This window comes from Lissotriton vulgaris, chromosome 1_2 (assembly GCF_964263255.1).
Source record: "Lissotriton vulgaris chromosome 1_2, aLisVul1.2, whole genome shotgun sequence".
Lineage (NCBI taxonomy): Eukaryota > Metazoa > Chordata > Amphibia > Caudata > Salamandridae > Lissotriton > Lissotriton vulgaris.
The window spans coordinates 223,668,902-223,688,406 of record NC_141686.1 but is presented as its reverse complement, the minus strand read 5'-3'; positions in this window follow the sequence as shown (position 1 = coordinate 223,688,406).

Below are 19,505 nucleotides of genomic sequence, written 5' to 3'. Positions count from 1 at the left end.
CCTTTACCCCGGAGGTAAGACAAGCTTTCTCGAATGGCATGACTGCGGTCGCCGGCTGGATGGCCAGGAACTTTCTCCAGTGCAACGTGGGGAAGTCGGAAGTCATGCTGTTCGGGGAAGCAAAAATTCTGTGGACCCCTGACTGGTGGCCTACGAGTTTGGGAGTGGCACCTTCCCCCAAACAGGTGGTGAAAAATCTGGGGGTCCGTCTGGACCATGACCTCAATCTTGCACATCATGCCAACACCACGGTGGGGTCTTGTTTTCATATCATCAGCCTCCTTCGGAAAGTGTTCCCTCTTCTCCCTGACAGCACAAGGAAGACCTTGGTCCAGGCCCTCGTATTGTTATGTTATGTTATGTTAAATCAATTTGTTAAGCGCGCTAACACCATTAGGTTTCTTGGCGCTGTACAGAGGGAGTCGGGAGGAGAGACAGAAAATAACATAACAGAGGAAGAGACTAGTGGTAGGCTACCGTAAACAGATGCGTTTTGAGGGAGGATCTGAATGTGGAGTAGGGGGAGAGCAACCTAAGAGAAAGAGGTAAGGAATTCCAAAAAGACGGGGCTAAGAAAGAAAACCTAAGACCACCGTGTTTCTTCCGCTTGAATCTGGGGACAGAAAGTAAAGCCAATTGGGAAGACCGAAGGGTACAGGAAGGGACATAAGGATGAATTGAGTCGCCTCGACTATTGTAATGGTCTTCTTTTAGCGGCCAACGAAGGAGTGCTCAACAAACTTCAAGTGGTTCAGAACACCGCGGCTCGGCTGGTGACAAATGCCCCCCCCCAGAACACCATCTCTGCCCCTTCTCAAAAAGCTCCACTGGCTTCCTATCCGGAGACGGGTGGAATTTAAGACCTGCTGTGTGATTCACAAAAGTCTCTATAATCTAGGACCGCTCTATCTGGCCGAAAAATTTGTTCATCATCATCCCCTTAGTGATCTACGGTCCAGTAATCAGCTGCTACTACAGATTCCACGACATAACAAGACCAGACAGGGAGGACGTGCTCTTTCTGTTATGGGCCCGCGCCTGTGGAACAACCTCCCCCTCACCCTTAGACAGTGCTCTAATCATCTAGACTTCAGGAAAAGTCTTAAGACAACCCTATTTCAGCTTTAGTGCCGGTCAGACCTGTTCCTCTCAGCACTGCGCGGAGATACACCTTCGGGTGCGATTCCGGCGCGTTATAAACCTATAAATAAATAAATAAATATTTGGGTCTACCAAAAAATCTGACCAATAGATTGCAGGTTGTTCTGAACTATGCTGCACGACTCATCTTCAGACTCTCAAGGAGATCCCATGCTTCTCCTTTGCTTCAGAACCTCCATTGGCTTCCTATTAGACAAAGGGCTAAGTTTAAAAGCCTTTGCACGGCTCACAAGGCAATTTATGGGCAAGCACCTGCCTATATTAAGGAACGTGTGCAGATTTATAAACCTGAACGAACTTTGAGGTCATCTGACGCTCAGTTGTTTATCTGCCCAAGGTTTAAACTGACAACGAAGGGCGGGAGATCTTTTTCACTCTTGGTTCCTCAAATTTGGAACAGACCACTCGAGGCCCTCCGGAAAGAAGGTAATTTACTACGTTTTAGGAAATCATTAAAAACACATTTATTTAAGCAAGTTTTGGACTCATATTAATTTGCACACGGTACTGTCTTTTTGATCTATTTAAGTGTTGTTTTTGTTCTCTGGTCATGAGCGCCTTGAAACCTGCCGGTGAGTTGGCGCTATAGATACTGAAATAACAATAACAATAACAATTTGTCGGCTGCCTTCGACACGGTCGACCATGATATCCTGGTCGGCCGTGTCGAGGAGGCCGGCATCCGGGGATTAGCCCTTGACTGGGTTCGCTTGTTCGTGAGTAACCGTCACCAGGCTGTCCGTCTCTCCCAGTTCTCTGCTGACAAGGTTGGGTGACATGCGGTGTCCCGCAGGGTTCCTCTCCTCCCCCCTCCTTTTCAACTTGTATCTTACCCCCTTATCCGGTCTTTACGGGGCAGCAATGTCACTGTATTTAATTATGCAGATGACATTCAATTGATCCTCGATATTGACCCCTCAGACCAATCCATCCACAACTTCCAGTCCACTCTGTGCCACATCAGCGATTGGATGGGGGCAAATCATCTGAAACTCAACCCCGATAAAACCAAATTAGTTCTTATTGGGGGCGCCTCCAACCCGTGGAGCTCTTACTTTTGGCCTACTCGCTTGGGCCCCCCCCCCACCCTGCTGACTCCGCTAAAAGCCTTGGGGTGGTCATCTGTAAAGATCTTTTGATTAAACCCCTGATTAATACGGTGGACTCCTCTAGTTTTTTTCACTTACGTAAAATCCGCAAGATATCCCGATTCCTCACTACGGAGGCTCTCACCCTGGCTTTATTGGCCCTGGTAATTTCCAGGTTAGATTATGCCAACTCCCTCTATGTTGGCATTCCTGCCTATCAGTTGAATTGAAGGAGCTGGTTCAGAACCAGGCTGCACAGTTGATTTTTAAACAGTCCAGGCACCAGCATGTTCGTCCCCTGTTAAAAACCCTTCACTTGCTCCCTGTAGCCGAACATTGTAACTTCAAACTAGGCTGCACCATCTTTAAAGCGCTGGCCAGCCTCGGCCAAGCCTTTATCTCCTCTCTCCTCTACCACCATGCCCCTTCTCGTAACCTCTGATCCTCCCATCTTGCCTTACATAAGATATCCACCTTCAAACGCAAGGAACATGGAGGGCTCAGATTCTCGTTTCTTGCCCCTTCTTTTTGGAACGCACTCCCTTTAGAGTTTAGGCTCACTACCTCTTACACCCACTTCAGGTCTCTCCTGAAAACCCACTTGTTCTGCAAAGCACATAAATAGGTATTCCTCCTGTGCTCCGTCCCTTTTTCTCCTCCCCGTTCTCACCTCTCCTCATCTGTCTCCCTCTAGCCCATAGCGCCAAGAAACCGTTTGGTGTATGTGCGCTCTATAAGAACTTTCACATAACATAGCTCTCAAATAGATAGAACATTGGCAGCTAACTAGGTGGGAAGTCATTGGGATACAGGCGAAGACCCTACATCGAATTTATGAGCTTTGGGACAAGGCTAGAGGGCTCCTTGCCTTGCCAGACAGGAGAGAATGGGCAAATAATTGGGTACACAAATTACACTCCAAGGAGGGCAAGGTTCTCACCACTACATAGCAGAAGAGTTTGCCACATAATACAAACAGTTATACTCCCCATCCAGGAAGATAACTTCTGAGGAGTACAAGGAGCTCATAAAGATATTACACTGCCGACTCGCACAACGGCGGACAAGTCCCTGTTGGAGGAACATAAAAACATAACATAACATGTATTTATAAAGCGCACGCTCACCACTATGGGTATTTTGCCGGTGAATAACAGATGTTTGTTGTTACCCAACCATACTCATTTTATCGACTTCAGATGGATAAAAGGCTGAGTGGACCCGCCGGGATTTGAACCTGTGACCATGAGGTCGAACACAGGCCCCTGCAGTAGATGCATTAGTCCACTGAGCCACCATACCCGGATATAACCCAAGAGGAGGTAGTGCAGGCAATTCTCTGATTAAAAACGGGAAACACTGTAGGGCCCAACAGCTTACCAGTAGAGCTCTATAAATATAATCAATGAAATTAACTCCACATTTGATGGAGATGTGGGACTAAAGTAGGGAGTTGGGCACCATCCCGAGTGACCAGCGAACACCCACGATTATAGTCATGCACAAGGCAGGGAAGCCCCTAGAAGATAAAGGCTCATATAGCTTCTAAATGTTAAAACCAAGGTTCTCTTGGCATCCAATCTTCTAAAAGTAATCACTGGTTTGGTGCACCGTGACCAATCCGGCAATAATGCCAGAAAAAAGCACAGTACCTAATCTTAGAAGGCTCAATGGTGTACTAGGTAGAGCGCAATTTATAAGGGAAAATGGGGTGATCCTAACCTCAGATGCCCGAATGGTGTTTGATACCACAGAATGGCCATATCTCTTCGAAGGGTTGCAAAAACTGAGGTTCAGTCCACAATTCCTTAGTTGGGTGTACCACCTCTACACAGAACCACTTGCTCAGGTGGTGGTCAATGGGGAAACTTCCAACACTTTCGCACTGAGGCCAGGGGTGCCCACTCTCGCCCCTTCTCTTTGCCATGGTCCTGGAGCCTCTCACTGCACGGATACAAGCAAATCTAATATTGCATGGGCTTTGTTGGTCACCTCAGTGAGAGGACAGGAAATCGCTCTATGCGGGTGAACTGCTCCTTTACCTGGTGGACCCCACGCGCTACTTGACCCAGGTCACTAATATAATATCAGGATACACAATTAATTGTGAGAAATCACCACTATTTATGTTCCCTGGCGATCCGCTCATGCTCCCCAAAAATCTGCGATATACAAATCACTACAAATGGCTTCATGTACCTAGGAATCTTTGCCACCACAGACCCCACCCTATTCTATACAAAAAATCTGATTCCCCCACTATACCGGATGAAGGCTGATGTACAGCACTGGACACCTTTACCACTATCTATTCTAGGGAGGGCAGCCCTCTTTAAAAGGATCACTGAAAAAATATTGAACACAAAAATATAGACGAAAAAAATATCGAAGTAAAAATATAGAAAGACAAAATATCGAAATCCTGTCTACAAACAGGTAAGTACAAAAATATTGAATCAAAAATATCGAATAAATATATATACTTTATAAAAATATCGAATGTATTAAAATAACTTTAAAATGAATGAAATAATAACTATAATTAATTAAAACATACTTAAAAATACTTAAATACCAAACATTATGAAATAATTAATTTAAGTTAAAACACATGAAAATAAAACTTGATTTTTTAACACATATATATTGATATATTAACATAATATTAATTACAAATATACAATATTTTTACTGTAGCATAGCAAGATGTTAAAATTGACTATTACCACTCCAGCAACTGCAACAGTAGGGTAAACATTGGATAGCGTAGGGGTAAAAATTACTCTTCCCACTCCAGAGAGTGCCACAGTAGGGAAAGCGTTGGATAGCGTAGGGGTAACAATTACTATTCCCACTCCAGAGAGTGCAACAGTAGGGAAAGTGTTGGGTAGCGTAGGGGTAAAAATTACTATTCCCACTCCAGAGGGTGCAACAGTAGGGAAAGTGTTGGATAGCGTAGGGATAAAAATTACTATTCACACTCCAGGGAGCGCAACAGTAGGGAAAGTGTTGGGTAGCGTAGGGGTAAAAATTACTATTCCCACTCCAGGTAGTTCAACAGTAGGGAAGGTGTTGGATAGCGTAGGGTTAAAAATTACTATTCCCACTCCAGGAAGTGCAACAATAGGGACAGTGTTGGATAGCGTATGGGTAAAAATTACTATTCCTACTCCAGTGAGTGCAACAGTTGGGAAAGTGTTGACTAGTGTCGGGGTTAAAATGACCATTCCGAATCCAGGGAGAGCAACAGTAGGGAAAGTGTTGGATAGCGTAAGGGTAAAAATTACTATTCCCCCTCCAGTGAGTGCAACATTAAGGAAAGTGTTGGATAGCATAGGGGTTAAAATTAATATTCCAGCACCAGTGAATGTAACAGTGTAAAATTAATATACTTATTAATTAAATCGTTTTTGTAAATAAATAACAAATCAAAAATTAATTAACTGAAAAATTAATAATAAATACCAATATAATTCAACTAATATTTACTTAAGTAAAAGTTGAATAACTTCCCACCCTATTACCCCATACACACACAGCCTGTTGCACATAAAACAATACAAACAATGTGTCAATTAAACAATTAATAAAAAAGTATTACCAATTAATAATAAATTAACAATACATTAATTAACAATAACAATACATATGAAATATTAATACATTAATTATAATTAATATAATTATAAATTAATCAATTAATACAAAGTAACTACCACTTAATAATTAATTAACACTACATTAATTATCAATAACAATAAATACAAAAAAAAGAATTAATTATAATTAAATACTTCCCACACTATTCCCCCATAAACTCATAACCCGCTACACATAGCAATTAACATAATTAATTTAATGATCAATTAATCAATTAATAAAAATTAATTACCAATTAATAATTATTTGCCAATAAATTAATTAACAATAACAATAAATATACAGCATCATACATTAATTATAATTAATGTGACGATAACTTAATCAATTCATAAAAATTAATTACCAATTAATAATTACTTATCAATAAATGAATCATCAACAACAATACATAAAAACATATTAATTCATTAATTATAATTAAATTACTTTTCACCCTATTCCCCTATAAACCCACAACCCGCTCTGATACAAAAACGCAAAATTTACTTTAAAAAAATCCTAATTTCTAAATATTTAATACATATATTTAAAAATAATGAAAAAACATTACAAAAAAAGTTAAACATACATTTAAAATGCATACTAAAATACATATCACTATTATAAATGTCGATAATATTAACAACAATATTCTTGCTAACGATGTTACTTACTTCAGTATTACTAAGTTTGATATTACTTACTTCGATATTACTAAGTTTGATATTACTTACTTCAATATAATAAAAAACTGTATTACTTACCTTAAGGTCGATATTCTGGTCAACGATATTCTTTTTTTTTTTATTTCACAAAATTTTTTATTGAGAGAGTTTGGTAGTGATATGAACAGAACAAATAATAGCAGATAAAGTCCATGGTACAAGTACATAATAAATCGAGAAGCGGTGAAGTAACATAATATGGAGTAAACATAACATGCGGGGGGGGAAAAAGTAAACAGGTAAATAAAGAAAATGACAATTAAGCATCAAGTCCGTACAACACGAAGGCATATGTCAGCAGGCAGATAGATCGGTCATATAGCACAGCAGGGTGAATCACAACCATCAAATAACATATTGAGAAATTGCTTGCCACAACAAAGTTTTAGGTGTCTCACGGAGGTTTGAAGAGATCAAAGTGAGCGTCAAGTGAGTCCCATATTTTCCTGTGTTGTGGGCGCCAGGGGTGAGAGGCAAGTGCAATGGTATCGGCACCCCTGAGGTTAGAAACCCAGTTGAGCCAATGGGGGAAGGAGGCTTTGGCTGTATTTTTCCAGTTGGACGTTATGACTTTAACCGCCGCCGTCAGTAAAAGATCAAGTAGGGCTTTGTCATTTTCATTTAAAGTGACAGCTTTGGAAGAACCCATAACTAGAGTAGCAAATTCTCTCGGGAGAGAAACGTGCAGGGCTTTGTTAACAAAGTCAAATATCCTGTCCCAGTATGTGGCAACCCGGGGGCATTTAAATATTAGATGTTCAAGGTCTCCTCCCGCTTCCAAACAGTTCCAGCAGGAGTCATTGTCTTTGATGTTGTGCAGAAAAAGTCTCCTGGGGGTCCAAAAGGCTTTGTGTAGGAGCCAGAATTTAGTTTGGGATAGAGTTGGGCTAATTTTGTGTCTTGTGGTCGATTCCCAAATTCTGGCCCACTCGTTATCAGATGTGGGAGTGGAGGAATATGATTCCCAATAGGATTGTAATGCAGAGACCAGGTTAGATGTCTGTGGTTTGATCATTTTGTACATTCTGGATACCTGGTGGCCAAGTCTATTAAGGGTGGATAAAAGGCCAGGGAGTGAGGGGGATGTGTTGCCCAAGTTTGCTTTGGTTAGGGCCACCTTAACTTGTAGAAAATAGTAGAAGTCAATGTTCTCGAGTTGAAATCTATCCTGTAATTCCTTGAATGTGTTTGGCCCTCGTAGAGGTGGTGAGGGAAGTGTATTCCCTTCCTGATCCAAGAAGGATTATACAGCGGTTTACCTTTGTATGTTATAGTGTTATTCCGCCATAGAGATTCCCACTTTGAATTGCGAAATTGATGGGGTAGAGATTTACTTATATGGAGGAGGGAGTTCTTAGTGTTTTTAAATATGATATTAGAGTCGATATCGGGACGCACTTTGATGGTAAGGAGGGAGGAGGGGTCAAGGCCTTCCACTAGGGATTTTTCGATGTGTAACCACACGGGTGTGTAATCAGGCTGTGGTGTGAGCCAGATCGCACCTTGCCTGGCCAGGAAGGCGGTCTGGTAGAGTCTAAAGTCGGCCAGATTGACACCACCCAAGGATTTATCTAGTCGTAGCTTTTTCATGCTGATCCTGGCTTTTTTCCCCTGCCAGTGGAAGGAGGTAATTACCTTATCCAGTTTTGAGTGGAAATCGTTAGAGAGCGTTAGGGGAAGCATCGAGCTCAGGTAATTGACCAATGGGGAGATCATCATTTTTATCGTCTCTATCCGACCCCACCATGTAATGAATAGCGGCGACCAACCATCCAAGATTCTTTTAATTTTCGCTAGTGTGGTCAATTCATTGTGCTTGAGTGTACTTAGTATGTTGTCGGTGAATTCTATTCCTAGGTACTTAATGACATCCGGTTGCCAGGCTAGACCTGAATTTCCAAGGACCTCTTTGGTAGTATGTACATTAAGGGGTTTAACTTCGGATTTGTCCTTGTTTAACTTATAGCCGGACAATGCCGAGTACTTACTGATGGAGGACATAAGCCCCTTAATTGATAGGGTTGGGTGTTCTGTGGCTATTAAGATGTCGTCGGCATATGCCGCTAGTTTTATCTGAGTGCTTCCGAATGTGACACCTGCGATGTCCTCATTTTTCTTGATGTCGGTGAGTAGTGGCTCAAGAGCCAGCAGAAATAGAGCCGGTGAAAGTGGGCAACCCTGTCTAGTTCCTTGGAATAGGCGGAACGGGTCAGAGAGTGTTCCATTAATAGATATACGGGCAGAGGGGGCGGAGTATAAGGCCATCACCATTTTAATGAAAGAGTTACCCAGATTGAATGCGCCCATACATTGCTGAAGAAATGGCCATGAGACTTTGTCGAATGCTTTCTCAGCATCTAGGGTTATTGCAACCATCGGCATTTTGCAGTTTTTCGCTTTTTCAAGTATGTGGCATAGGAGTCTGGTGTTGTCATTCGACATCCTGTGTTTCAAAAATCCTACTTGTGACGGACTTATCAATTTGGGCAGCACGGCGTTTAGTCTAGTTGCTAAGATCTTGGCATAGATCTTGCAGTCAATATTTATAAGTGAAATGGGGCGGTAATTTTTTGTCTGGAGGGGATCTTTCCCTTCCTTGGGTATAACAATTATTGTGGCTTCACTCATCGAGGGAGAGATACTCCCACTGGAGGCGGTGGAGTTGAACACGGTTTGGAGTGTCGGGGAGAGTTGGCTGTCAAAGGCTTTGTAGAAAGAGGCAGAGAAGCCATCAGGGCCCGGGGCTTTGTTGCTTTTGAGTGTTTTTATGGCCGTCGAGATTTCTTCTTGACATTGATATTCTGTCCCTACGATATTAAAAACTCGATATTAGTGTAGGTCGATATAAAAAAAATCTATATTTTGACTGCTCACCTCAAATGCAATGGGCGTTAAGTAGGAATACCCTAAATAACACATATAACACTCCTCCCTACATATCTCAGCGTGAAGCTTTGCCTCACACCATTTCTAAGAGGCCATGAAAAGCCACGTCGGCTGGCTTTCCGTGGGCTTGTAGATATGATTGATACCCGATACCAGTGATACCAGAGCATCAAAAAAGGTGATGGTCCAGGGTTTTTGTAAATGAGGCCCCGGGTCTCTATTTGTCAAAGTTTTGCACTCTGTTGAAGTAGGCACCACAATCCAAGTTAAGATAAGCTAGATACACACTTTAAATTAACCTGTGCTCACCTTCTGGTCACTTGGCACATAGCAGTCAGGCAGGCTTAACTGAAGAGGCAATGTGTAAAATATATGTGCAGGACACACACTGTAATACAATGAAAACACCTCAAATAGACTCAATAAAAGTTTAGTAAAATAGAGAATATGCATCTGCGTAAAACAAGACCAAATCGGCAAACATCCAAATAGTAGAACTTGAGATATGATTTTTTATAGAATAAATGCAGAAACAGCGCTTAAAAGGTAATAGTGATAAAAGGTTCTTTGAGTCATGCCTTGGATGAAGCAAAGCACCAACACTGTGTTTTCCTAGCAGTCGGGTCCATTGAGGTGCAGCCAATGAGTCACCGTCAAGTTGCACAAAGCTTTGTTGTCTGGCCGAGCAGGCTGTAGAACCGATGTTGTCAAAGAGCCTCTGCTTCAGCATCGAAGAACGATGCATTAGTATGCATCGGTACAAAGGCGACCTTGTGTTGGTTCTGTAGAAAAACAGGTACAGAGACCACTTTTGAGGCCCAGGACTGAAAGGGCGCTTCAGGCAAGGGTGGGGCTAACAGATGGCAGAGTCCAGCAGCACCAGCAGAATTGCAGGAAGTCTTTTGTGTTAGCCTGGCCAGTGAATACCGCTCTGTTTGCAGAGTGCAGAAATGTCTACTCTGCGTAGTTCAGGTGAGTTTTTTCTCCACTCATGCTCACGAACTGTAAAATGGCGAGCCCGAGCTGCGGCACCAGCGCAGCACGAAGGCACTCTTCAGAGGAGTTTATTTGGCACTTCATGGAGTTCCATGTAGCAAAACCCTGCAAACTACGCTCCGGCATACTTTTGTGTCCCTGAGACTTCAGAAAACAGGGGGTAAACAAGTAATTGGAGTCACTATGGATTCAAGTGAGATAGGTCCAGTCCCTGTCCCCAGCATGCCAGAGATCCTGAGGCAGCAGGGCAGCTCAGCAAAGCAAAAAAAGTAGTTCTTCAGAACAGTCAGTCAAGGCAAAACGGCAATCAATAAAGCACAACAGTCTTTATTACGGCAGAATTCTTCCCAGGTAGAGTAGTGCAATGATTTGGTACGGTCAGAGCCCCAGTACTTTGACTCAAAATTACCTTTGATTGTGGGGGTGATGTCAAAGCAGCTCCTTGAAGTGCACAGTTCTCCTTTTATCCCAGCCCTGTTTTACAGGCTATCTGTGGGTGGTAGTTAGTCCTTTGTGTGGGGATGGGACATAGCATATTCAGGTGAAAGTCTGAGGTCCCTCTTCCCTTCCTGCCCCGGAAGGCTATCAGAATGTAAATGAATGTAGATGAGTTCTCGGTCGCACCCACCCTTCCAATGTTTACAGCTGTTTGGAAGAAATGCACAAATTGTAGACATCACCCAGCCCAGACGTATATGGGACTCAGGATGCAGTTACATATAGCAAAATAAGAGCAGAGAAATTGTAGTGTAGTTCCTATTTCCCCTATAGGCCCTGCGCATTGGAATAACATAGACAGCAGTGTAGACGTAGGACTGCGGTCTTCTAGGTCTCTACTGACTATGTTAGACTAAATTGGGTTTGTACCAGCTAGCTCAGAGGTCACTGGAAACTTTCTTGACTGAATAGGAAGTGATCAGCTTCTTTGGCTCAGACAAGAAGGGATTCAGTTTTCCAACAACCGCATAAACATGACAACTTTGCTCCTCAGAATAAGAGTCAATCTCTAGAGTCGTGTGAAACAATAGACAGCTATTTCACTCAGTCAGTTTTGCAGAATTACTTTCACCAGGATGCAGAGAATAGAGAGACGGGCGTTGTCAATAAAAGGTATTATTTATTGTACAGTCTTTCTTCTCATGCAAGAGAAATGAATTGCCACAATTGCAAGACTTGTCATTATAAAAAGTGCATACAGTAAAAGTAGTATTACAAAATAATACTGTAAAAGCATTGATATGGTTTCTTAGCCATAAGATGGTTAAAATGAATAAAATATATACATTCATATATACATTAGCTAACGTTCTCAACTGGTGCTTCTAACTACGCCTACCCCAGTGTACCTGACCTAAGCCTAACACGTGAGAGGGAATAAGTAAGAGTTTAAGTTAAGTTGGTTTTGCCAAGAGTTTGCTTCAAGAATTCTCTCTAAGGGTTTAGTCAGCACCATACCTCTGGAATAGAATGTTGGAGGTCTGGTATCTCCTCTCAGGACTCGATATTCCAGTCACCCGCAAGGGTAGGCTGGAAACGCCGGAGCTGGATTTTCTCGGCAGGAGAAAAGACAGCGTCTTTCTCAGCGCATCAAAGAGGAGGGGCAGCGTCCGTGGGCTTCTCGCATCTGCTGGACTCTCTGCAAGGGGACAGCTGATCTGCTCCAGTATTCACCACCACCGTGTGTTTGCTTAAGGCAACGTTGGTATCATTTATACCGGAAAGGTGCCGAGTTTGACGTAAGTTTTTGGACATAAGACGTCAATAAAGATGTCACTAAGAACTGGTCGTTCTTGCAGTGCTCGCAGGAGTTCTATTACTAATCAAAACAAAGCAAGCGGGGCTTTCCCAGGTTGCTGGGGGTTTGGTGTGTCGAAAGAACTTGGTGTGCTATCTAGGAATCTAAGGAAGTGGCTTCTGCTGTGTCATGGACTGTCATGGACTGTAGAGGCGAGTTACAGAAATATGGCTCTAATTGATTATGCCGTTATAGGGATATGTATTGATTATAGCCATATAGGGGCATACGGTCACAATATTGATCGGGGTCCTAGATAAAACACATCAAAATGTGCACTTTCTAAAAGTGGAATTTCTTAAATAGTAATGTTAAATCCAACTTTACCACTAAAGAGGATTTATCATTACCATTCTAAAGGTACGAAACAATATTTAGCTGTTCATTTCTATTCAGGAATTTCTGCTTACAAAAGGGGTTTTTAAGAATTCACAATGCTCACATATGAGAGCGGTGGTCCTCACAGTTGTAGCGAAAGAATTTAGCTGTGTGTTATCACCAGGACATGTAAAACTTGAAAGTACATGTCCTAAATTGAATTTACACAGCACCCTGCCCATATGGTTACCTAGGACCTACCTTATTGGTGACCTATGTGTAATAATAGGGGAGTTTAAGGTTTGGAGAGTGGCTTGAAATGCAAAGTCTTAGTGTCGGTAAACTGCACACACAGGCCCTCAAATAGCAGGCCTGAGGCGGGTTTGAAAGGCTACTTTTGCCAGTGGCACACCTAGTGCTGCAGGCCTAAAAGAAGCATTTAGATTACAGGTCCTGGCTATATTGTATACCACTTTACAAGGGATTTACAGGTAAACTAAGTATCCCAATCAGGCATACATCAATGTCACCATGCTCATGGGAGGAGCACATGCACTTTAGCACTAGTTAGCTGTGGTAAAGTCATTAAAGACCTATGACCAACAAAATGTTGTAGCAAAAATTGGAGGTAACCAGGCACATTGTTGGGGGAAGATCACCCTAAGGATGACAGGTCTAACATCTACCCCCCTCTGCTGAAAGTTGGGAGATCTAATCACCTCCTAGGGAGATCTCATCATTGAGGCAGAAAAACCTGGACAGACAACATGGGAATGGTTTACCCTTGGTCTGTGTTCTACCCAGCAAAACATACCCTGTAGGGAAACAGACCACACATTTGGATTCTCACACCTCAATTGCGTGAGCCACCTGAGGAGCCTATGTTAAGTCTAGATCAGGAAGTGAGTTTTAAACAGGGATGCCTCACCGTCTTAGGTGCCCAGACCCCAGCAAAAGCTTCTCTCTCTATAGCACTTCACCTCTTTCCCCTGTGGATTATCTTCCTGGAGAGGAAGGCTACTGGTTGGTCTATGTTCTCTTCATTTGGTTGTGCTATGACTGCACCTATGCCACGTACTGCGGCATCTGGCCGAATTATAAACTGCATGGAGAAGTCAGAGTCCCTGAGCACAGGTACATGGCCTGTTTCAGGTAGTCAAATGTAGTTTGGCATGCCTCTTTCCAATTCACATTTCTGGGCTGCTTCTTAGAAGTCAATACTTTTATAGGAGTAACAATGGTGCCGGATCTCTTGCAAACCTCTTCAAGTACCCAGTGAGGCCCAAGAAGGCTCTGACCTCTTTCGGCCTTTTGTGGGGCTCCCAGACTATGATAGTCTCAATGCCAGCGAGTATCTGGTTCACCAATCTATGGCAGGTGGCACAGGCATTCTGGACTCTAAAGGGCATCACTCTAAATTGGTAGGGGCCGTCTGGAGAGGAGAAAGCTGGCCTCTCATTGGTGCCTTCTGGCAGAGCGATTTCCCAGTGCCCTCATTTAAGTTCAAAGGTATTTAAGTACTCTGCAGCTTCCAAAGTGTCAATCAGCTCATCCACCCTGGGGATGGGATGGGCATTAGTCTTTGTCACAGAATTTAGCTGACAATAATCCACACAGAGCCTCAGTTTGGGTGTGGTGCCGGCTGGGTCAGCTTTTGGTAGCTGGACCCTGGGACAGGACCACGGGCTACTGGGAGGTTCTATCACCCCAAATCCAACTCCTTAGAGACCTCACTCTTGATGCTGCCCCCACATTATCTGACAACTTGTAAGCTTTATTCCTAGCATGAAGTTTGTTCGATGGATACTCTCAGGAAAAAGGGAGAACCAAGAGGAATACTGTCCCAACATTTGGCGACAGTCCCTCTGCTGCTCAGAACTTAGAGTGGGGACAAGGATCACTCCTTTCACCGAACCGTTCTTCTCCTTGGAGTCCAAGAGGTCAGGGTAAGGTTCCCTCTCCTCTTCCTATTCTCCAACTGTCACCAACAGCATGGTGATCGGAGACATCTCAAAGTGTGGTTTGAGGCGATTGATGGAAGTACCTGTGGGATTGCCTGGGGCTATTAAGGCCTACCAGGTAGGTAGCCTTACCCTTCTTTTCAATCATTTTGTAGGGACTAGTTCAATGGTTTTAGAGGGCTCTGGGTTCTACATGTTCCATGACCAACACTTTCTGCACATGCTGCAATTACACACTGGTAAAATGTTGGTCATATCTCTCTTTGATCACAGCCTGAATGGCTTCCAAGTAGTCAGAAACTTCCACAACTTAGCCACTGGAATTCTGAAGGCTAGCAGGTAGCTCACTAGATCCTAGAACTTATTCCTGGGAGCTTGCTCCCACCCTTCTTTTACCAGACTCTAAGGGCCTCGAACATGGTGCCAGCACAGAATCTCACTCTCGTCTGTTGTACCTCCCTCTAGGAAATCAACAGTAATGGTGAGAGAATTTCCCATGCGTTCCTCATGGCCTCAGGTAGGAAGCTCTTAAAAAGCCCATTGGTTTGTGGATGGTAAGGAGTGTAGAACATGTAAGTTATTCAACATTCCTTCCAAATTCACTGCAAATAAGCAGACATGAAGGTTGAGAAAATGTCAGACACAACTAACTTGGAGAAACCCACTTTGGTAAAAAAAAAAAACATCAGGGCCTTTGCCACTGTAGGTGGACTCATGGTTCTAAGAGGGATTGCCTCTGGGTACCGCGTGGCATTATCCAGTACGAGGATTAACTCATTGACTGAAGCAGTCTGGGGATCACAAGGCCCTACATTGTTGATGCCCACCCTCTCAAAGTGTGTTCAAATGACTGCCAGTGGGTTAAGGATTGCATTAGGCTCTTTTGACTAGCCTGGCAGGTTACAAAGGTCCTGCAGAATACATCTGAGGATGTCCTCATCTTGGGCCAAAAGAAATGTGGCATAAGCGTTGCAAAAGTCTTGTCTTGGCCCAAGTTTCCTGCAAGGGGAATCTTGTGATTCAGCTACAGTAGGCAGGCCCTGTAATATTGTGGTACCAGTATGGCCCTTGCAGTCCTATGCACAGGAGCCTTAAGCTCAATGTAAAGGAGGCTGTCCTCCCAGTAAATATAACTCCCAGAAGCTTCACCTGCTGCTTGGGCTTCAGCCTGTTTGCTCATGCCCTCAAGGTTTGGACAGTCCCTCTATGCCCTACAGAACTCCTCCTTGGTGAGTCCAGAAAGTGTAGGTAGGTCACCAATGTAAGCAATGTAGTCCTAAGTAGACGCCAGTGATCCAGCGGCACAACAACAACAGATACTCCAATACCATATATTCTCTTGGCCCATCAAAACATACACCTATCTCTCATATTCATCTGGTTAACCGCTAGTGGAAACGTTTGTTTACCTATTGATCAATATTGTAATAATTCCCTTCCTTCCCCATTCCATCATGGATCAATAAGTTATTTCCATTTGGTCGACGGACCAAACTGGTTGGAACTAGTTAATGGTGACGAAGTACATAACCTCTCTTGTAAATAATTCATCTATGATAATAAACAAAGACTCAGGAAGTTTTCAAAACATTTATCTAATGTTTAAATGTGAGTGAACCATTCAAATACACAACAGACACAATCAATCATATGGGGGAAAGAATCAATCCGTTCAAATACTCTCATAAATTCAATAGATTGACGTTGCTCAGAAAGAAGAGGATAGAGAAAGCAGTACTTTAGGAAATATACGGATCATAAAGCTACCACAGATGGTGTGAAGACCAACCCACTGGCCCAAGGGCTGGTAAGGGTTCCCTGGGAAATATCAGGCGACAAAGGCTTCAGGACAGGAATCAGAACAGGATAGTGAACCTCTCTAGAACTCTTCTTCCTCAAGATTCTTCTGAGATCTTCTTCTAATTAGTTGCTTAAGATAAGTAATTCTCTATTCGAATCTTCTTCAGCATCTCACAGCTTCAGCATCATCAATAACTCTGACAGCATCTCCCCTCACAGCATTTTCTCAGGATCACCGACACCAACTAACTAAAAACTACCTTAGTTATACCTTTTGGGATTCATGTCCCACCCCCTAAAGTTGCAATGTCGCAAAAATATGATTTCTGATTGGACAGGCAAGGGACATTTGGTCATCACACCATGATGGCATAGCACTTTTCTTTGTCCCCAAATCCAACCCCTTATTAGTATGCATTTTATTTTATTCCCACCCGAGGTTTATTCATAATTGTAGCATTTCTATCAATAATGTTCATATGACTTCAGCCACAGCACTTCTGACATCCGAGTTTCCCAGGGTTTAGATGTCGATCGCCTTGGATGTGGTCCAATCATAGGATCATTCTTCCAGGGGAAGTAGAGGTCACACATGTGCAGAAGGCATTCATTCATTACTCGGTTTATAGGCCCGAATACGAACTAATGCAAAAGGTCAAAAGAGAAAATATTAATTCAAGAAATAAATAATTTCACTGTATAACTCCTACATCTACTATATTCCCCATTATTCATTAATATATTCTCTGCACTAGCTCTCTCGCATACATTTCATTTGTTTTAAAGTGCTGGTAACTTCTGGCTTTCAAAAAAATCAATCAATCAACTTTATTCTGTTTCAGCATATAAAACTATGAAAGTTCTCGATACATAAAATTTCATAAAATGATTACACAACCTATCACAGTTATATTACATGTCATAAAAGTTCATAGTAGTTTAAACCTGAAGTGCAGAGATAAATATGTTTACCCTTAACCCTCGATAAGTTAAAAAATGGATCCTTGGACTATTTCTGGTGTGGAAATGTCAGAGGAGTAAGGTAAACCATAACTGTTGGTAACATTTAGTCAAGGCACGCCCTGGCCTTCATTGCAGATTTCAGGTAACTGAAGAAAATAAAAGATACATTCATCATGCAGCAATTGTAAGTAAATAAGTAAGTAAATAATAGCTGACCAAGCTTGCGTAAAATTCCTTTTCTTTAAAATCAGGGCGATAAAAGTTTTCCGAGGGACTTCGTCAAACTTACAATATAACACGAAGTGTAGCAGATCCTGTGGAGATTCTCCATCACAGCCACAGCATGCTAACAACTGGCGTCTGCTACACCCCCTCGGGATAGCCAACAAGAGATGAAAAAGATCCAGGCAAAACCAATAAAAAAGGTTCATAAATACTTAAAAACCTCAAAAGGTAAGGTTCTAATATTCGAATGTTCTGAAATTAGTAAAAATTAAATGTAGACAAAAAGAGCGTGTTTGGAGATCTCATTATGATGTTGCACAAAAGAAAGCGTACTGTACAGCGCTTGAAGGCTATAAAAATGCAATTATTCAGGCAAAAACTGACTATTTTACTGATAAAAATCAAGAGGACAGGAATTCCCCACAAGAATTGTTTAACACAGTCTCTGCACTACTGAAGTGCCCACGAGATGCAACCTTCATACCTGACCAAAAGTTCACAGATAAACTGGCGAGCTTTTTTCAATCAAAGGTGCAGTCTGTTTATAATGACCTTTCTAGTGCAGCAAAGGAAACAGGGGGAAATGCCCTAGCGCAAATTGAGCTCAAGGTCATGCCCTGCAGCTTATCGCAATTCTCAATACTGTCAGAGGATAAAGTGGCAGATTTGCTGTTAAAAATCAAATCGAGATCTCCCTTGGACCCTTGCCCACCACATGTACTACATCTGGCCCCATAGGAGATAAGTCTATCCCTATCTCCGGTATTAAATCAATCTTTGACTTCAGGAGTCTATCCCCCGATGTGGAAAAAGTTTGTATCCGTCCCTTTCTAAAAAACTCAAGCTGGATCCGCAAGTCGAGAAAAACTACCGCCCTATCTCATCTCTGCCTGCCAAGGTTCTGGAGAAGGCAAGGAACTCTGAATTAACATCTTACCTAGAGAGTAATGACATTCTCGACGATACTCAACATGGCTTCCGTTCAAAGCACTTCACTGAGACAGCATTGATTATGGCAGCAGAGCAAGTACGTAGGGTTATGGATGAGGTAGGAAGGGCTATACTAGTCCTGCTTGATCTAACAGCAGCCTTTGACACCGGTAATCATGCAGTACTAACACAAAGGCTACAGGACATTGGTATTAGTGGTACAGCTCTTGCCCTCCTCACTTCTTTCCTCGCGTCTAAGAAACAAATCATCTCTTGGGACGGATATCAATCGAAGGAATTTATGCTCCCTGGTGGAGTCCCTCAGGGTTCCGCCCTCTCCCCCACACTTTTAATATTTATGTTGCCTCTCTGGCTAAATTAATAAAAGATCACAGCTTTTTGCTGGTGTCATATGCTGATGACACTCAGCTTATAGTGTCTGTAATTCATCTGGGGGAGGTTATGGCAGCTCAATTCTCTAAGTGTACATCTGCCCTGATGACATGGATGAACTCTAACTTTTTGAAGTTAACCACCAACAAAACTGAAGTTTTAGAGTTCGGCCAGAAAACTTCGATCTGGAATCAGCTATGGTGGCCAACCACTGCTGGTGACTGTCCCGTGCCAGTGAACAAATTCAGGAACCTTGGCTTTATGTTCGATAAAGATCTCACCTGGGCTGCTCAGATTAATCAACTGTCATCTGCCTGCTTTTTTATGTTAAGAGGTCTGAGAAAGATCCTTCCATTTATTCAATTTTCCCTGAGGAAAACAGTCATAATTGCCACAATTCTATCTAGAATCGATTACGGGAATGATCTCTATCTCAGAGCTGGTGCAGTGCAATTCTCTAAACTCCAATCAAGTCAGAATGCGACTGCCAGAGTGCTGCTCAAACTTCCTAAACACCACCATACATCAAACAGCATAAAACAGCTTCATTTGCTTCCTGTCCGACAACGCGTCGACTTTAAGACGCTTTGTCCCGTACCACAAATCCTTGTTTGGTGGTGGT